Genomic DNA, 21,847 nt, shown 5'->3' with positions numbered 1-21,847 from the left:
AAAAAAAAAGAATCCTGAACACTGGAGGTAAAAGAATTGGTATTTGTGCTTTCTGTGAGATCTGCATTGCTCTCTCACTTCCTCCAGCTGAGAAGGTAAAGAGCGGCCCTCGTGTTTTGGAGGCAAATATGGTTCTGTCCTATTCTTGGTAACAAAGTCCGCTCCCAGGCCTTCTCCATCCCTGTCTGACTGTGCCCCGGGGCTGCTGCAGGCGGCCCAGGGAGCCTTTCAGAAAATCCAGGCCATGTTTTGACTTCATTACAAATTCCAAATAGAACAAGTTTTCGCCTGGTTTAGGCTTGGTTATGAAAGTTTCCCACAGCTCTGGAAAATATACAGAATAAGAAATGGCTGGGCAGAGAATGAGGAGGTAATAATAAAATTCCATCAAAGGTTTCTGGTCACACCATCACGCACAGTTACAGGCCCGGGGAGGGGGGTAGCTTCTGTTACTAGGACCCAGAGATAAAGCGTTTTGCCTTCGGGCCCCGGGGTCACGGGTTGGGGCAAGAACTTTGCGGTTCTGTCCTTCGTTGGCCGGCTGGCCGGGAGAAGGACATTTGCCTCCCCATGAGGGAGAGAAAGACGCCTCTCTCCCCTCCCCCCGGCCCCCTGGCCTTCCCTGGGGATGCGCCCGGGAGAACACTGTGAAAACCTCTCACCCCAAGGGGTGGCTGTGAAGCTTCAAATGTTTTGGGGGCATTTCCAGCCTGAAAGGCAAAATGGATGAGTTTCAGTGGGCGAAGCTCTGAGGCACAAAGGAAAAACCCCCCTGGCGGTGGGTGTGAGGAGGAAACTTTTTATTGTCTTGCTGGGGATTTTTCTTTCATTTTTCTTTTCTTTTTCCTGCTGCTAGTCTCTTTATTAAGTCAAGATGTCATATGAAAGGCATCAGTTAAATGTTACAGGCAAGCTTCTTAAAGGAACCCTTTCCTCCCCAGTTACAGCTCAGCCTCCAGTGTGGTCCCATCCATTCCCCATCCTTCTTCCCCTTCTCCCTGCTTCCAGGTGCCCCCTTCTCTCACTCCTTTTTTTTCAGGGGGGCGGTGAGTTGGGTGGGGGGACACAATGAAATACTTTTTTTTTTGGTAGGGGTAGGTAATTAGGTTTATTGATTGATTGATTTCTTTTGATGCGGGTCCTGGAGATTGAACTCAGCACCTCGTGCGTGCTAAGCATATGCCCTACCACTGAGCTACACCCTCCCGCCTTCAGTGAAACACTTTGATGACAAATTCTAGAAGGTCATCTCTTTCCTTCGGAGAACTCTAGCTATGGCTCCTACCGGCTTCACAGCATGCCCTTCTTCTGCACATCTCTATTCTAGAAAACACGGACGAAGTACTTTAAATAAGTCTACCAAAGGGGCGTTTACATTAATTTTCCCCCCAAATAGTCTGTTCACATGTACATCCCTCCCTAGAAGCAGACTTCATTGGCTCCTTATTTTTCAAGAGCCCATAACCACCGCCAGACAATCCCTAACCCTTCCCCCTGACAGATGGGTAGGCTGTGGCTCTTTGACATCAGAGCCAAAGCTCATCGATTATGGCTTTTCCGTATGTGGGTTACGGTGCAGTCACTGCCATCACCCATACAGTATCCACCGTCCACTGGAACCGCTGAAGTGGTGAGAGAGACAGGCAGTGGATAGAGATTAAAGGCTGGACATGAAATTGCCCCCAAACTCATTTTCAAAAAGTCTTTCTAAGGTGACCAGGATTTTATGAATGAGCTGTAGCTGGGAAGAGCACTATTGTGTCTCGATCTCTTTACCACATTAGTTAAACTTGTAAACTCATCCTCCAGATGGCTTCCATTGGTAGCCATACCCAACGGCAGCACTAGATAGAATCCGTAAGAAAATATTAACTCTGTTTCTCCATGTATACACCACTTAGTAGAGAATGTACACCTTACCTATAAAAAATGGGATTAATAAATATTTCTAATGTGACTAGACTGGAATTATAATATGAAGAGAAACCATTTTGTTGGAAAATCTACCATTGGCAGGGGGCAGTCTGCTGGCATGCATGTGTCTGTATTAAGATAATAGAAGAAAAACAGCCAAGAACAAGGTGAAAAGAAGTTCATTCATTGTCTCAAGGAAATAAAGACTTCAGACTTTTAAAATGAAAAGATACCATTGGCATCAGATACTAATCACAAGGTAATTATTTTTAAGAGTTTCCTGAGTAAGACCCAGGCACCCATGACACCCTTAGGCTAATATATGCATCTAGAGACCAACTCTGCCCTTGGTTGTATGCACGTTAGTTGTCCTTGGAGTGAATAAAAGCTGTTTTCCAAGTTACTCTATCCTCCTGTTTCAAAAAAATAAAAATGCCACTTCAGAAGATAGGGATAAAAATGCATCAGATTAAAACACACTCCTCAAGGGCAATTTGGATGAAAAGTTAAGCTGGGCAACATCAAACTAGGCCCCTTCCTGTAAAATACATCAAATTCAAAGAAGTACTTTTCTTTAAGTTACTAATCTTTCTAATGAATCTCGACTCCATCAGCCAAACTGCTTTTTTGGCAAGAACAGTCTTCAGTGATGTCAAAGACAGCAAGGATTGGTTTCACAGAAAGCACCCAAACACTCATCGAGTGCTAAAATGCTGTTCTCTCCGTTGTCCAAGGAAGAAGTCTTCGTTCAAGGAATTTCAAGCTTTGTTCAGAGAATTCCCACCCTGGAGAGGATGGCCCCCGTCAATCCAGGGAACTTGTTGCTGGGGGTCCTGGCCCCGGGCTGCCCAGCCAGTGCGCGTTCTGAGAGGACCTCCTCCGTCCAGCACACCCCACGCTCGGCGCCGGAGTGAACACAGCGCCAGGTCTTCTCCCCAGGGCCGCTCCGTGAACCAGCCTTTGACAGTGTGAAATATCAGATGCCGTGCCTTGTGTTGAGGGGATTTTTTTCCCAGTACAAAGATAATTCCTAACCTCATTTTAGACGCCGCATACATTCATATCTTATACCCAGCTCCTGAGCCATTCAGTGTTCCATCACTCCCTTTGGAGCTATGTCATGGTCAAAATTCTGCTTTCATTCATTCATTCATTCATTCATTCATTCGCTACTTACTGAGGACCTACAATGTGCCAGGCACTGCTTCTGGCAGCTGGGGGGCCAGTGATGAAGGAGACAGACAACGTCCTGCTCTCAAGGAGCTGATTCTCCACCAGGCAGAGGCATCAACAAACCAGCAAACGGATGAAGATGATAATTTCAGACAATGATCAGTCAAAGAAAAATAAGGAAGGTGAGGTTACGGAGTGAGCTAATGTGGATGGGTTGGAAGGCTTCCCTGGGGAGGGGGAGATATTGGAGCTGCAAAATGAATCCCAAGAAAGAGACGGTTGTTGTGAATCTGGGAGGATGAATTCTGCCTGTTTCTTAGTCATGACATTTACTCATATTATTGTCCAGACCGTGTAGCCTCACACCCAGGAGTCACACGTGATTCCAAGCAAAACTTTTAAAACCCAGGCACAGAGAGAACACTTACCTTGCACTTACCAGCAGGACAACCCCAGGCGTTATTTCTCAGCTGAGGGCATATTTAATTACCAAATGTTCTGCAAACGTCTTCCAAATTGTATAGATAAAGCCATCCAAATTGCTGACTTTCAAGAGCACAGACTTCATCCTTTATCCCAGAAAGGCCACCTTCCCTGATGAATTTGCATCTGCAGTGATTCATCATTAATTTTAACTCACAATGATTTTCTTAAGTTCTTCTCAACAACCAGGTACCCGCAAAGGGTGCTTGCGTCATTTCATTAGACAACGAACATCAGCTTTCCACGAGCGATTCTATGCTTGAGAAAAAACCTCAGCGGTCCTGCTGTTTCACTGTCCAGGCAGCATGCTCGCCACACCAGCCAGATTTAGAAACAATTGCTTTGGCTTGTGGCTTACAAGAAGAGACTTCAGATCACATATTCATTTTTCAAGTGTTTTTCTTAAGCCCCTTGGAACCTTTACGGCCAAACCAGAGGCCAGGTGAAAACGAATTATTATAAGATGGTGGTATTCAAAGGCAGGGAAGTTTTTCAGTGGCCTCTTCCCCATGTCCCATCTGGACACGTCCATTCTGGTTACTTGGGTGTCTGATGGTTTGTCAGAAAGCTAGCCATAACTTAGGCGGAAAACCGGACTCCATTAAAAAAACATTAAAAGCTTGAGAGGGAGACAAGTTGATGTGGCGTGGCTCCCAGCAGTAAGGAAGCAAGAGTGCATACTGACGCTTAGAAATAAAAAGTGATGTCCTCATAAAAACATGGCTCTAGGCTGCTGTGCCACTAGAAATTCTTCTGTCAGTTTAGAATATTTAGCTCTAAGGGATTTCGACTTTCAAATGTATCTTTGGATGCAAAGCAGGCTGCACAGGAGGAGATAGGGTTGAAGACGGGAAGGAAGAATTGCTCCCAATTATGATCAGTTTACGTTAAGCTGAAGATTTTTTTCTTTTCTTTTCAGATTGGATATTTGATCAGAAAGCGTGCAAGTGTGTTGGATGAGCTACCTCGCTGGCATCAAGTGATTCGCTGGCCTTCATAACTAGAAAATGTTGCCGAGAACAGATAGGCCAAAACAATATTAAAAGCTTCAGCACTCCTGGTTATCAAGGGAAACTTTCAGCCTAATTGGAAAGCTCAAAGCTTCAGGCGTCTGAAAGTTTTGGTCTGGGGCTGTTCCGCGGCGTTCCAATGCAGTATTTCCAATCAATAATGGCACCATCACAGGGCTTATTAACTCCCCCGAGTTTTGTATTTGACTTGTTAAACTGTAAAAAGAGTTGGAGAAACAAACAGAAAAGAAATATCTCAGTCCCCAGCTGCCCAAATATAAAACAATCAAATAAACAAACACTGGTGCTCAAAGAAAACTGGAAATGGGAAGACGGAAAACACGGACGGAGGCATCTTCGTGCACGAACCAGGAGCATCTTGGGTGACCTTCCTCAGTGTGATCTGTCCTTCTGGATGTCGGTGAGGTAGCGATCATCTCAACAGGCAGATTGAATTATGTGTTAAGATTGAGTTATGAGGATGTAGATTGCCCCCCAAAACCTAGGGATGTGAGGCTTTTTCTCCCTGACAGATGGTGGTGTTTTCAGCCCAGCATGGCTGCAGGTGGTAGGTTATGAGCACTGCAGTTCAAGCACTCCAAGGAGGTTCGGAACAGCCATTTCCTCAGAGCGATTGTCATCTGCACCTGGAAAAATTCACAATTTTCTTAACCAATCTCCTTGCACAGAATGGAGAAGCAGACCCCTCGTGCCCTGGAGATGTCGGTGTTTACGGAATTGTGGGCTCCAGAGAATTTCCGCTGAAATCGTCAGCAAGTGTTGAAATGGAACAAGACCAGAACAAGTTCTTCATTGGGTTTTGATTTTTCCTTTTCCCCCAAAGTTTCACCAAGCCGCCTTCTTCAGAGGTTTGAAAGGAAACACAGGAGATCTTAGCAGCTGTGTGAGAGGTAAGGAGCTAAAGAAATTAGAGTGTAGCTCTCAAAGCCAGCTCTTGCTCCTGCCCTTCGGAGTGAAGCATCGACTTCTGGAACCAGAAGACAAAAGCCTCCTTTGTGTCTGGGGTAAGAGAGAGACAGACCTCAATTTGAACCTAAAGATACACCTTTACTCACACTTTAATATTTCTGAAATCAAAATACATCTTACAGTTGCTGTCAGCCACCAGTAGTTGGCCATAGTTGGCATTGCCTTTACACAGGCATAAAACTCGTGGAATGGCTCAGAAGGGAATCCTAGAGACAGCAGAGGAGGACTTTTTTAGGAAACGCTACATCACCAACATTTGAAGGCACAGAGGATGAGCCTGTGCAAGAAAACATGAATGTTGCTGACTCCAAGTTGGAAATTCATTCATAAAAGCCACACTCTGAAAATAACCAATTTATTTCATTTATATTTTCCTTCTTACATATGCACAAGAGATATATAGGAGAGAAATCAATGCCTAAATGGGTACAAGAACCTTTCCAATAAGTATATAATAAAAAAAATTCCAAGGCATAAAGAAATCACCGTGCTACCGTTGTAGAGAGAATTTTTGCTTTCTCCATGGTACTTAAAATCGTGGTGGGTCTTACAACCGATGACATCTGAAATTCAATGAAATACCAGATTTGTGCCATCTAGAATAGTTTACTTAACAACCCTGAAGTTCAGATTGCTCTTCTGAAGAAAGTCATAACCCCCGCCTCCCAAATCGGTGGGTGCTGACCCAGCAGAATGCACGGAAGTCTGCGGGACACGTGGTCCGTTCTCAGCCAGTGGCAGCAAACCTTATTCACTAGCCATTGACCTGCTTCAACCAGGCTCACAAAACAAATACACAGACCAACTCGTTTACTCATCTCGGTGTGCTTTCCTTTGTTCACTGAACCTGCCAACCCTGCACCAGGCGGACAAAAGTCCACAGATACCAATAAGGCCTTGACGACAAAGAGTATTTCTTGGTGATCATCTGGGAAGCAAATAAAATGATTATTTGATCCAGTGTTCTAATGATAGAATGACTGTAACATCAAATTCAATTGTGTTAAATGCAACGCCAGGAGACTGGAAACAAATACATCAGTCTCGAGGTGGGTAGAGGGAACTGCTTTAAAATGTTTTGACAATCAGGTTATAAGCCAACTAAAACATGTAAATATCCATAAGTTACACGGCCGAGCAATAGTTATTTTTCTCGATTCTAAAAGCTTCTCTTTAAAAAAGAAAACTGTTTTCATGAAGCACATCAATGAATGAGACCCAATCTATGGGCAGTTTTCAGCATTTTCCTTTTCCTCTCTGGACCACATCCTCCTTAGAATCGTCTCTTCACCTGGTAGCTTCAGGCCACCGCCTCTTCTTGGGACTCTTCTGACCTCTCAGATTCCATGGGTTCAGTCTTTTGTGTTCCTAAGTGCCCCCCTTGAATGTTGATGTTCCTCAGGGCATCCTGCTCAGCCTGGATTCAAAAGCCAGCCCCCAGGGCATCATGCAAATGCTCAGACTGAAGCTTTGAGAATGCATCTACCTTCCAATATCTGCAGTAGGACGCTACCTCTCTCTCTTTACGGCCACTGTCTTAGTCCGTGATATGATTATCCTTCCTCTGCAATATTAATCAGTCTTTTAGCTGGCCTCCCTTACTTCCTTCTCTCTTCATCCATCAATTTGTAAATGCCAATTTTATCATATATATGGGAGGGGGGTGAATAATGCCACCCAGATAAAGATGTCTACATTCTATCTCCGGAAACTGTGAATATGTTATCTTACACGAAAAAGGGGATATCGCAGGTGTGACTAGATTAATAATAATCTTGATATGAGAAGAATATCCTGGATTATCCACTTTGGCCGAATATAATGACAAGGGTCCTTCTCAAAGGGAGGTGGGAGGAGCAGAGTGAGTAGTAGGGGATGTGACCATGGAAGCAAAGAGATTGGAGGGGTATGAAGAAGGGACCACAAGCCAAGGAATGCAGGCGACCTCTGGAAGCTGTAAAAGGCAAGGAGACGGTTTCTGCCCCAGGGCCTCCTGAACGAGCACAGCCTTGATGACACCTTGATGTTAGATTCCTGACCTTCAGAACTATAAGGTAATAAATTTGTGTTACTTTAAACCATGAGGTTTGTGGTAATTTGTTACAGCAGCAATAGGAAACTAACACAACGTCATCCCCTTTTTAAGTGTCTCACACTCACGTCCACCCTATGTCCCATTTCCAGTCTCACGGCCTCATCCTCTGACCCAGTCCCTGAAGCCAAGCCCTTCTGTCCCGTAAAGACCTGAACACACGTCATCCCCTCCATCTAGATGGGTTTCCACCACCTCTTTCATTCTGCTGAACTCTGCTCTCTCTCTCTCCAGCCCACCTCAAATGCGATGTTTTCTGCAGGCGCTGGGGAAGTTACCCTTTTTCTCTCTGCCCCTCTCAGCACTCTGTAAAGGCTCCAGTGTGGCTGGTAGGTCTTGAGAAGGAGTCTGCGTGAAAGAGAGATTTTGAGCTGAGCTTCATTAGCGCCGTGGTAAATCTGTTTCTGATTAAGAGGAAAAGGGAAACAAAAGTTGTATGTTACGCAAAAAAGGAAAAGGGGGTGGGGAGCTCTGCAGGGTTCATTCAAGACACATGTACCCTAACTTTTCCACTGACGAGTGGGAGTAATCATGGCATCTTCCTCCTTGGGATGGAATGATTACTGTGATGGTTACACATCTAGATAATCCGGATGAAGCGGCTGGCCCCACACCACAAACATAATCAGGGCTCAGTAACATTAGCTATTAACTCCCGTTTTTATTAGCATTCAGCTCAAAGTTGTTGGCATTTGTTGAGCCGTTATTATACCCCCGGCACTGCGCTAAGTGCTTTATGGATAGTCACTCAGTTAATCCTCAGCTATCCTCCCAAGTCGATACTCTTATTATCATCCCAGCAGATGAGGAAACTGAGGCACAGAGAAGTTAAGTGGCTTGCCCAAGGTCAAACATGAAGTGCCAGAGCTGAGATTCACCCCCAAGCAGCCTGATTTTTATGTGCAACCACTGTGCTACGTATTTTATTGATTCTAAGATGTACTTTTTTTTTTTTTTACAAGATGGTCTTATAATCAATGACTGTCACAGTTTAACTGTCTACATTCTTTGAGTGTGTGTGGGACATAGAATGTGTCTTACAACTGATGCCATCTTGGATTCTATGAAACGGAGTGTGTTGCTTCATTATAGAGTCATTGTGGAGAAGCTCTGGTTTCTGCTGAAAGTCTCAAACAAAGAGGCCCCTTGTGAAATCCAGAAGAGTGATAGGGACCAGAGCATGAGACTCTGCAAGGGCTGGGAACTCTTTTGCAGTCTGGAGGAGGCCCGGGGGTAGGAGACTCTCCCTCTGGTACAGCTGGGTAACAGAGTGTGAGCCTCGACGGCCAGGGCTGGGTCAGGGCAGCCCCCGAGGGCCCTTTGCCTTCCTCCTCACCTAAAAGGTGTGGGTGTGCAGGATTCCTGGAATGCATTCTCACCGATAGGGTTGAAAGACCGGCCAAAGTTCACAGTAACAAAGGCCCAGAGGCAGATGAAGAGTGAGTCTGTGCACATCCCTCAGAGGAAAAGGCTCCTTAATTAGAGACCATCTCTGACAGAAGGGCCAGGGTTTATCAAGGCTTCCCTATACAGCTGTCTCTAATCAAGCTCGCACTTAAGCTAATACATAGTTGAGTTTAATAACAGATATATAAACAGAATCATTGTTATCTGATGATAAGAAAATTACATTCAACCTAAATTCATGATCTTTCTTTTTCTAGGAGTCCCAAGGCCATTAATTTGAGAGTAAAGTTGGGAACAGGGAACATCCTCAGACTATAATTCAGGTCTAATATCTACACACCTCACAGCCTCTTACAGACTTTTCTCCAGGTATTTGTGGACTGACTGTAAGAATGAATGAACAGAAGAATGAATGATTGAAATGAGATGAATGGCCATATTCTCAGAAATCTAGGACAGGAGATGGTTTAGAGGAGACTGTTCAGAGTCAAGTGTTCTGAGATCAGTGCTTGTCCCAGGCGCAGGGACATCTGGTTAAACTTTAGGGTCTAGGAGTGGGGTCATGTTCACAACTGCAGGAGATTATGTACCAGACCCAGGTGACACGTTCAAGATCTCCAGAATGTTCTTAGGCCCCACAAACCCCAGGAATGTCCTGAATATTTTGTATACACATGGGATAGACTAAAAGATGGAGAGAAAACTGCAGGCTGGTTTGGGGCTAGGCTGTCCTGCTGGACTGGGGAGCAGTGGCGGGCTTTTCTGGGAAAATGCCATTTGTGAAAAAGCTGAGGGTCAGGTGCAGAGGATAATTTTTCAGCTTATTTGAATGACTTGAAGAATGAGCAAAGTCTGGATGCAGTGGATGGGGACAGCCGAGAAGGGACAGGGAAAGACTGAGAATGATAAAAACACTTTTATTTCCAATTGAAAGGAAATTAAGGGCAACTGTCCTAAGTTGTTCATGTCCCTAAGAAGGGAAATGGAAGGAAGAAAGGAAGGAAGGAAGGATGGAGGGAAGGAGGGAGAGAGGCGTGGGAGGGGAGAATTCCCCACAGAATGAAGAATTTTGTTCTCGAAGCCCAAGGTAGCAATCTACTATGAATTTTGCTACCCAAGAACAAGCACCCTGCAGCCCCTTTACCCCTTCCCCAGTCTCAACATCCCGGGTTGCATGTATCTTACAGCAGAAATGTTACAAAAATTTAAAAGCCATTAGGTTTCAAAGCCCAATCATTCAAAAGACTCTTAAGTATTCTCAAAAGACGTATACACCTAGTCATGGAACTTGAGTCTTTAAAACAAATAATGATGATAATTAGAACAAAGATTCTCTGGATTTTTTCTCCCTACAAAGCATTCTACGTGCTCCGGGGGAAGTGTACACTGGCGCCTTCTGAACGACTCCTTCTGTTTCTGCCCCGCGTGGCTGTGGGCCCGCAAGAGGGAGCGGAGTCACCGGGTCTCAGACAGCGGGCCCGGTGGGCAGCCGGATCACCACCCGAGCCAGGTTTGATGTGATAATTGAGGGTGGCTCCCGAGAGAGAGTCCATAACGGTGAACTTGAGGGAAAAGGGCAAAATCCAGGAATAAGAAGACAACGGTTAATAGCGAGCTGAAGGGCAAAGAGACACTCAACCTTCGGAATCAGCTGGCGGCGAGTTAAGACGCCACGTAGAGGTGCTCGGGGTCCCTGTGCCTCTGAGCACAAAACCGGAGTCTGAGAGAGAAAGGGAAATTAGAGCCTGCTCAACAGAAAAGGGCGTCGATTTATGCAAGCAGCCTTTAAAATCCGCACACTTTATCAGAGACTAATGAAACAGAAGAATCCTGCCCCTCTTCTCCCCCACTCCTTTACCATCGCTAATCAAAAGAACTGACGAATAAAAGATGGTGAAAATCTGAAGGAGGAAAAAAAGAAAAACCAGACAGACAGGGGGGGTTTGGTGAGAGGGGGAAGAGAAGCCAACATTTGAAGACGGAATCTTACAGGTAAGACTGGGGGCAAGAGTTTCCAATTACAGGGAAGGGTGAAAATGGCAGAGAAGATATGAAATATCGTATTTGTGTTTGTTCTGTACTGAAAATGAGGCTCTTCCTACCTCAAGGACAATTTTCACAGAAAGCAAGACGTACCGCCAGGGAGGACGGGGGATCTCGACAAGTCCCCCAGGCAGCCCCAGCCAGGCTGATCTGCACACCATCCACAGCGCTGATCCGATGCCCGACCCCCACCTGCAGCCACCACGTGCACCGGTTCCGACCCTCATGGGTCCTTCACAGACTAAACCATTCACCGTCAACCCAGCCAAAGCATGAACTCAGACACCCACAAAGGCATCTCCTCATTTGTCTGTCGTTCTCCTGCCTCCAATTTTTTCCCCCTGCTCACTCCAGTCCAGACTACATTCTGATAAACCTGGGAAATTCAGTCTTCTCTGCCCTTCCTACCACCCCAGGGAGGCCTCTGACTGCCTCTAAGGTTAACTTTGAACTCTTACACGTGATCTTAAAGGACCCACCTTTGTGCTCCACCCCCGCCCACAATCCTCTCAAACCCACGCTCCCCTGCTGGGGGTCCACCATCTGTTTCCCCTCTTCTCTGCCCTCTTGGTCCTCTCTACTTGTCCGAATACCTCATGTCTTTTAAAAGTCACCTGCTTTATTTTTTTACAGCTTTATTGAGATATAGTTCACATCACATATAGTTCACCCATTTAAAGAGCCCAGCATTTAGAAGATTCACAATGTAGTGCCACCACCACCACTATCTAATTCCCGAATATTTTCATCACCTCCAAAGGAAACTCAAAGCCATCAACAGTTACTCCCCTTCTCACCACCACTCACACCATCCTCTGGCAGCCACAAATCTACTTTCAGTCTCTATGAATGGTTCCCCTATTCTGAGCATTTCACAGAAATGGAATCTTATATGTTTTTCTGGGACTAGCTTCTTTCCCTTAGATTTCAAGGTTCACCCACGTTTTAGTGTCTATCACTACTTCATTCTTTTCCATTGCTGACGAGTATTCCACTGTGTGGATACACCACATTATGTTCATCCATTCATCAGCTGATGGACATTTGGGTTGTTTCCACTTTGGGGCTGTTAAGAATAATGCTGCTCTTACAAGGACCTACTGTTTAGCATGGGGAACTACATTCAGTATCTTGTAACAACCTATAATGGAAAAAATTCTGAAAAAGAATATATATATATATATGTGTGTATAACAGAATCACTTTGCCATACACTTGAAACTAACACAACATTGTGATTAACTATACTTCAAATTTAAAAAAGAAGAATGCTGCTCTGAATATTTGTGTACTAGTTTTATGTGTATATGTTTCCATTTCTCTTGGAGTGGAATAGCTGGGTCAGATAGTAACTCCATGTTTAATACTCTGAAAACCCGGCAGACTGTTTTCCAAAGTGGCTGCACCATTTTACTTCCCCATAAGGGAGGCATAACAGGAAACCCATATATGTAACCAATTTGTTGAGCTTTCTCACTATGCATCAGAGTCCGTGCTTAGTGGTCTATATATATTATCTTGTTTAATCTTTATAACACCCTGAGAAGTAAATATTTTCTTCTTTTCACAAATGAGGTGATCAAGGATTAGAATTTAGTGACCAGACAAAAAATACCAGTAGTGGTTTGAGGATTCATCCCTCTCCGTCTGCCTCCAAAGCCCACTTTCAAATATTACCCTGGGTAGCCTCCCATGATGCCTTTCCAAGCTAAGCCCAGGCCCTAGGACCATGTCTGCTCCTGAAATGAGAGCTAGTTGGTCATGGCTGGCATACCACCTTGTGTTGTTCTCTGGTTGTTTCCTGGATAAAACGCTATTTTCCCAACTGGACAGTAAACACCGTTGGCTGGAACTACATTCCCTCCATCTTGTACTGGGGGAGAAAATGTTTAATAAACACTTGATGAATTGACAAATATTTTTGAAATCTTTTTGATTGCTTTCTTTCTTCCGAGAGCTGGGGGATAAGTGGAAGACACACGAGTCCCCTTTCAGCTCATTTCCACGATTTTCGAGTGAAGCAAGGGCTAGATTGTGACAACGCTCACACTCACACTCAACGTACCCCGAAAAACTGTACCAGTTTGTGTTTCAGAGAGTGTTACCTGTTTTGTTTTGTTTTGAAGCAAGACTTTATAGGAGAAAGCCTTGGCTTTTCCTTTGGAGCCCAAGACACACACACACTATGCATACATATATATACATATGTACATATACAATGTTTTTGTACATGCGTCACATGCCAGGGAATTTATATATGTTGTCTCTTATCCGTCGACCTTGACCACAAGGTAGGGATTCATTGCTCCCATTTTATACATAAGCAAACTGATGCGCTCAGGTTCGTCTGAGGCAGCTTACACAGCTAGTAAGTGACGGAACCGACTTTGGCCCTTAAAGCCGACGTGCCTTTCACTGCACCACACTCCTCTCTCAGGTGTCCAAGAGGAGGCGTGTCGCTTGCTCACAGAGCTACACTATTTCCTGTCATCTTCTTTCAGCACCTCCCCCGTGTCCAGGACACCCTGCCTCCCCTCCTCCCGCTCAGTGTCATCTGGTTCTCCGTCCCCATCCCTGCACCCTCCACAACCAAGCATCCTGATCAAGCCCTGGAGATTTACATAAACACATCAGTCTGGAGCAGGTGCAGCATGGATGTATGGGCCTGGGGCTTCAGGTTTTGAAATGATACACTAGGACTAGACGGTATTCAAACAAACTCTTAAAAACATGCTCAGCCTCAATGGATTCCAAAGTGTTACCCAGCAAACTCTGTGGGGGGAATTAAAACTTCCACAAGTTAAAATGGGGTCCACTTGATCCTGCTCTCATTAGTTACATCTCCTAGACAAACGTGAAGGAGGACCATCCAAAGAACTTCAACTAAATCCAGATAGCTTGGTTTTAATCCAGTGTAACATTAGTCAATTTCCCTGGGCCTCTGTTTCTACTATGAAAAGAAAAAAAAAGTATTTGATTGAATTACATGATCCCAAAAGTCCTCTTTAAGTATGAAATTATATGATTCTTTAATAATGAGGAAGGGCCTCTCTGGGGGAGAGGACTGAGAGCCGGGTAATTTACCTGGAGTCTACAGATGTGCTTCAAGGCGACAAGAAACCCCCAAAGGAAATGCAGAAAATTTTGTGAATTCATATCGGAAGAGAGAGGATTCATGGTTTCCTTGGATTCTCAATAGAATCAGTAATCTCCCAAATTTGTCAGCTACTGGCTGTAGATTGGGACTGAAAGGTAGTTGTGGAAAACTGTTTCCCCCAGAGGACCGAATTCATGTTGACGGCAACTTCAAGGTCCTCTTCTTATCACTTACAAATAGTCCAATACGAAATATTTAAACCAAGAACATGGACTTAGCTGAGCTCTCCAAAGTCTCCTCCTCTAAGGTAGCAAGGTAGACCAGCGATGCTTGTGTGTGATGAGGAACAAATGAGCCACAGGATGGGGAGGGGATAGCTCATGTGGCAGAGTGCGTGCTTAGAAAGCAGGACATCCTGGGTTCAATCCCCAGCACCTCCAATCAAAAATAATTAAATTCATTTAAAAGCTCCTTTACAACTAAAGAGTACAGATATTGTTATAAATAAAATTGTAAAAAAAAAAAGTCACAGGAATGTAATGTACCCATAGCCAATATACTCAATATTATTGGAACAACTTTATATGCTGACAGATGGTGACTGGTCTTATTGCCATGATCACTTCATAATGTATAAAAATATCAAGTCACAGTGTTGTACACCTGAAATGAATATAATATTATATGTTAATTATAACTCAATTTTTTTAAATGTCCTTAGATGACAGTTTTGGATGCAGACGGTGACCACTATGTGCCAGACTTGCTGGGTGGGCCTTTTCAGGGCTGAGGTCCTGGAAGTCTGTAGGGGATTTTTACCCACATTTGAGAGGCTCATGCTTCATTTGTTACCATTACCGTTAGAGATTCATTCACCAGCCAGACTCCTTTGTGCATAATCCTGAGGAAAGTCTAGATTTGGCTTTAAACGTTCTAATTGTCTCTTGGGTTTTAGTTTACCTCTACAGATAAATAATAGATTGGATCTGATAGCCAATTGAACTTACAACTTCAGAGGATGTTTAATAATAAGAGTTGTATTGGTTTCCTCCAGAGATGTTTCTAATTTTAGAAACAGTGTAACTATGAATGTTTAAACGTGATCAAACTTCAGGACTAGGATTTTGCTGTGGCGGTGCCTTATTCTAGGTCACCTCACCACCAGGGGAGAAGGTGCCTCTGCAGAAAAAGGGCACAGCACACACATGCCTCCTCGTCCTCACCCCACCACTCAACATGAGGGCAAAGAGGAAGAGCTGGCCATTTTAAAAACAGAGAAAAACGAAATGAAGGGTAATAAACAGGTGTGTTTTAAACAGAATTATACACAGATACAACGGGCCTTCATTTTTAAACAAATGGACTCAGAACTCGAGGGGATCTTAAAGGTGCGTGCGTGCATGTGTTGGTATTTCCTTGAGCTTTTGTTTTAATTGTGGTAAAATACACACACTATAAAATGTACAGTTTTAACCATTTCTAAGTGTCCAGTTCGGTGGCATGAAGTACACTCACATCGCTAGGCAACCACCACTGCCGTCCATCTCTGGAACTACTTCATCTTCCAGACTGAAGCTCCATGCCCCTTAAACACGAACTCCCCATTGTTTCCTCCCCCCAAGCCCCTGGAAAGCATCATTTAACTTTCTGTCTCTATGAACTTGACAACCCTGGTTTCTTCATATAAGTGGAAGGATACAATATTTATCCTTTTGTTTCTGGTTTTTCTCAATTCACCTAATATCTTCAGGATTCATCCATGTGATAGCAGGTGTCAGAATTGCATTTCTTTTCAAGATGGAATAATATTCCATTGTGTGTATGGACCACATTTTGTGTATCTGTTCATCCATCCATGGACTTTTGGGTTTTGTGAATAATACGGCTACAATCTTTGGTGTACAAATATGTGATTGAGTCCCTGCTCTCAGTTCTTTGGGGTAGGGAGCTTAGATTTTAGGAAAAGTTCTCCAGGGCCTAAGAAACCTATGACAGAAAACGTTAATGTCAAACTTATAAAATCACCAAATCCCAAGGGTACTTCTTCCTCCCTTTACCTACCTGGAAACAATCTTGATCTTTTTTTTTTTTTTCCTTTTGGTTGCTTTTTCCAATTTGTTTTTCCTTTTATATCCATTTGCTCACTCATTAACTAGCATTTATTGGGCTCCAACTGTGTGCCAAGCATTATGTTAGGCCCCGAAGACGCTAGTGATATAGTTTGTCGTTATGGAAGCAGATGGTAATCAAATAACAAACACACACGTAATTGCAAACTGATCAGTGCTCCAAAGGAAAAGGCCAGTGAACTATGAGGGCTTCTAGTTTGAAAACAGCCTAACGGAGGCAGAGGATGTAGCTCAGTGATAGAGCAAGTGCTTAGCAGGCACAAGGTCCTGCTTTCAATCTCCACTACCTCCACTAAAAAAATAAGTAAGTAAATAAACCTAATTACCCCTTCCCCCAAAATATAACCCTGAAAGCAGCTTAACAACTTGTTTAAATGGGATCAAACTTCAGGACTGAGTTGGTTCTGATGGGGAAGAAGGCTTCCCTGAGGAAACATCTGAGCTGAAGAATGAGCAGGAGTTACTAGGCTGGAGGAGAGAAAGAACGTTCTACGTATAGGAGGTGCCTTCCGTGCAAAGGTCCTGTGGCAGATAGTTGAGTGGGAGGAGCGTAAAGAGACCTACTGTCGGGAGAGAGAAGCCTCATGTGGGTGCAGAGGGAGATGAGACAGATCAAGTAGGGTCTTGAAAAAACTTGGTCTTTACTCCAGGAGCAGGGAGACACCTTGACAAGATTGGCCTATATATTGAGAGCCTCCTGATGGTTCAGACCCTTCTATCAAAAAGAGAAGTCTCTGTCCTCAGAAAGCATAGGAAGAGGAGAGTCTATGTCCTGCGGCTGCATCTTTCTTGAGAGTGAAGTGGGGAGGCCACCCCTCTGCTTAACATGAAGGCTGTGGGGCTGGTGGTTAACTGGCTTGTTTTCAATCTTAGGTGTCAGTGGCTTGGAGTCATCCTCTTGAAACTTCTCTTGTTGTTGTCCAGACAACGCCTACTATAGCTATGGACATGGAGTTAAGAATTCCACATCAACCAGGCCTTGTTGAGTACCAAGGACATTCGGAAATAAGTGAGCCAAGGGTAAAGCATTCTGACGCTTTAGGCTACGAGACCACCGTGGGGCTCAGGAGAGCCGCTCCGTCTTTATAGTAAATGTTTCCACTGGCTTTGTGAACGAGGGGCTCCCTCTCCCTCGCACTGTGATTTACATGGTGGCCTCTCAGAGGCAAGGTACCTGATTGCCCAGATCAGGGTCCACTTCAGTTTCAGAAATCTTAGGTTCGTTAAAAAATAATGGAATCTGTTTTCATTTGCAGAAGGAATTTCCTTTTCCTCCTTCAGAAGGAAAGGTGTGGATCTCTACCCACAATTCACATGAAACTGCCTGGAGAGAATGGAGAGTATAAACACAGAAAAGGGAGCTAGAAGAATCTTACAACGGGAAAGTGCTAACCTGGGGCCTCTGTACGACTGCCCTGTGATTTGAGGCATGACTTATACAACTGGGCAGGGGGAGCGAGGGCTTCGTCTTAGAAAAGGTTCGAGTTTCACTGAAGCTGAAGTTGGGTAAAGTAATTACCAAGAAAAAGAGGCAGAGTTGCCCTCGGATGGTAGCTGTTTTGTGCACACAGCTTGCCTGGGGGAGGCAGTGTCAACACTCCCGTGTGGGTTTCCTAATTAGGAAGCGCACACAGTCAAGGGTCTCCGAAATTAACAGCCAGCTAATTAGGCTGTGAAGATGTTCCTCTAGAACTTGCTTTGGTTGGGAAACACCTTTGCCTTCATTTGTCACCAACAGAGGACTAGAGGAGGTCCTGAGAAGGAGAAGAAAGATGTGATGCAAGCTTTTAAAAAATGGGGATGAAATTATGAATAGGGTATCCAAAGAACGGGGACCTTCTGTTCTACCATCTCAAGCCCTTTCTATGTCCGTTTGGCCACCAGGCATTCCTGAGTTGGACCCTGAGTGAAGCCAAGTTATAAGGACTATGACCCAGCACAGTATTGCCGAGGGGTGGGGTAGAGGTCGGTTATCAGCACAGGAACATTGAGGAGATATTTTCTGCTACTTAGCTGCCTGCATCCTTTCTTGTTTCAAAAAATGAGGGTGGATGTGGGCATTATTACAAAGTCTCAGCTGCCCCATTAATACTCTTCTCCTTCAGGGCGAAGTCACCTCTTTCCTGCTCCCTCCCCGGAGAGGAAGTTCTTATTGAGTTTCCAAAGCCAGCTGCACCCACTTCTTTGACGTATCTAAGTTGTGGGTTTTTACTGGCAACCCACCAACGCATGAGAGCATATAAATTCCTCCCAGGACCCCAGCTCTGTCTCTAGAGGGTCATCAGAGAGTCTCAGGAGACCTTCCCAGGGGGGTGAGAGCAGGGAAACGACAAGCCAAAGTCTTCAAAGGGAAAGAAGAGGGAGGAAGGAAAGGAGGAAGAAGTCACTTTCCCGCTTCATCATTCAAACTAGGATCTGAGCCTATGAATAAAGAAAGGGGTTGACTTTTTTCTCTTGTCTTACTTGCTGGATATTGTAGCACAGAACAAATTGTTTGAAAAGGTCATTCACAATTTCAGTTTATATTTGCTTCCTATAAGAGCTTGTTTTGGGTCTAGGAAGCAAAGATGAGTACAGAATAGACAAAATTGGGAACAAAATGCCTGGTTATGACTAGTGTGCAAAGGCGAGCTCTCATCTGGAGGAGAGAGCGCTTCCTCGTGCTCCACACCTTCGGAGGAGTCCCTTACTCTCTTTCCTCGTCTTCAGTCCAGCTGGGATAACACTTCCAGTTATGAGGACCAAATGACGTAATGGAGGTGACAGTGTTCTGTTAATTGTACAAACATGACTTCTCAGTGTCTGTCTGAATGAGGAAAGTTAGCAAGAAAGGAAAGTCTTAAAGGGAAACCAACAGGACTAGGTGGAGTAGTGGCAGAGTTGATTAAGGCTAAATTTATTGTAGGTTAAAACACAGATTCAAGTCTCTGTCGAGATGCTTTGAAATTAAATGTGTTGCCTTAAAATGGAGATTAACATTAACATCTTAGCTTATGCCTTCTAGTTCTTCAGGGAATGACAATGAGACCTTGTGACTTCTAAGAGCCCATAGATGGCAAGGGAGAGGTAGGTTGATTCCTTCTCCACCACCCAACCCCAACTCTACTCCCATAAACCTGCAGAGAAGAGGACTGCTTGAGTTGGGACCATCCTGTAATTTATTCACCACCAATTTAAATTTTTTCTTACATCTCTACCATAGGCTTAATTCTTTCTGGATCAAACACAACGAAGAAACTTCTGTTCTGTTCACGATTATCCCTTTTGCTTAGACGAACTTCTGGGAGACTCAAGATGCAATTCTGGGAGGACGAGTCGAAAAATATCAACACCTCAAAAAGGTACTTCTCTGAATGTGATTGTGATGGGCGTCTCTGCCATCAGCACTTATATTCCTTACAGAGAGACCACAGGAAAGAATAAACGATGAACCGGAGATGAAGGCCAGGTTTTAGGATGAATAGATTTAAAAACCAGTTACACCCCAATAGGAAATGAAGAAAACAGGAAAAAGATGTGTTCTTACTGTGTAAAATCTAAAGGTTTCTCTTGCTATTGTTTCCAGAACCAAAAATAAATAAATAAAATCCATTTCTGGGAAATAAAAGGGCACCAAGAAAACTCAAACGAATTGCTATGAGGCCAAAGGAAGCGGGTATTTAAACTGAATGGACATATCCAAGCATCTTTAGATGGCCACAAGGAATTAAGCAAGAAAACTAAGGCTGTGGCTCTGTGTGGTTGATCCGATCCAACCCAACCCAAACCCCAAGAGAAATCAGAAAGTAAAAACATGGATTTTTGGTTTCATGAATTCTAAAAAAACAAAACAAAGCAAGGCATCCAGTTGTCTGATTCCCTCAACTCGTGTTCCATCCACAACAGGAGGCAAATGATTCCGCTTAGTGAATTATTTCATTAATCTGGAAAATGTTTTCGATTTTGGATTTTCAGGTCCAAGGCCAGGTCTACACAATGACAAACATACAGGGCACGCCTGAAATGCAGTCAAAGGGCGGACTGTTTTGCCTACAAAACTCCAAGGATCCAGACACAGATGCACTCTCTTTGATATTTCTCTCTGCTGTGTGAAGATTTAAGTTTTAAATGATGTATTTGTTACAGACCAAAGACGGAGCTCCTCCCACCTCCAGAAAAAAAAATCCTTTAAGTGAGCTTTGCCAAAGGGAAAAAACCTGGGGAAATGCAGCCATTTCCAGGGATTTGACCTGACTCAGCACAGCGAAGGAGTCTGCAGTGAGCACAGGCATTTTAGCTGAGAGGTCTGAGCTCACACTTGAGCTGGGTCTTCGGCGTGATGCTGTTGCCAACACAGAATGCACAGTTTTCTGCCCCACTTCTGGAAAAGCAGCCACAATCGGATGCAACCCACTTGCCCCATATGATGGATGGAAAACTGATTAGGAGGGAAATCAGAGCACTGGATGTCCTGTTTTGTTTTGGTTTTTACCATATTGTATTCCTCCCCCCACTACTTTTTTTTTTTTTATGAGCAGAAGGGTTTTATTTTTTATTATTTTTTAAATGAAGTATAGTCAGTTTACAATGTTGTGTCACTTTCTGGTGTACGGCGCAATGCTTCAGTCATGTTGAGATACGCATGTACTTGTTTTCATACTCTTTTCCGCCATAGGTTACTACAAGATATTGAATATAGAGTTCCCTGTGCTATACAGTATAAACTTGTTATTTATCTATTTTATGTATATTAGTTAGTATCTGCAAACCCCCACTACATTTTTAAAGAGATATTTGTTCAGTTTTTCCTGTGTTTGTTGTGGTGGTGGTAAATTATAGATAAGTCACCATTTTAATCATTTTTAAGTATACAGTTCAATAACATTAAGTCCATTCACGTTGTTGTGTTAAGTCTCACCACTGTCCATCTCCACAGCTTTTTCATCTTCCCAAATCGAACCTCTCTACCCGTTACACAACAACCACACTCCCTCCTCTTCCCCAGCTCCCAGAAACGACCTTTCTGCCTCTACGAATTTGGCCACTCTAGGTATCCCTCAAAAGTGGAATCAGGCAATACTTGTTCTTTTAGCCCCACGATACTGTGACATGGCCAGGACATCAAAAAATTAGAAGGAGCTAAATCCTAGGTATAATGAATAAAACTAAAACGGCATATCTACTGATGTTGACCACGTGCCAGGTTCTGAGTTAGATGCTTCCTCTTTTTTATTTCGCATTCCCACAGAAAGAGTTTTAAGTTACGTTTTTGTTACAGACCAAGGATTTAGCCCCTCCCCCCCCACCCCCCCACCCCCCCACCCCGCACATGTCTTTCAGAAAGTAGGCTTTTTTCCCACAGCAAAACATTCCTGCTCCTCCTTTTGGGAGAAAGGAGGAATCATAGGATTATCAGAATGCTTTACCGATTAAAAAAATCTTCAGAAGCACACAAATAACATGAAAGACTGATGAGTTACTATCATTATCTTATGAGCTCTTCCACAGAGCCTTTGTTTTGTGAGAGACG

This window comes from Camelus bactrianus, chromosome 24, assembly GCF_048773025.1.
Source record: "Camelus bactrianus isolate YW-2024 breed Bactrian camel chromosome 24, ASM4877302v1, whole genome shotgun sequence".
Taxonomy (NCBI): domain Eukaryota; kingdom Metazoa; phylum Chordata; class Mammalia; order Artiodactyla; family Camelidae; genus Camelus; species Camelus bactrianus.
This window is presented reverse-complemented; position numbering follows the sequence as displayed.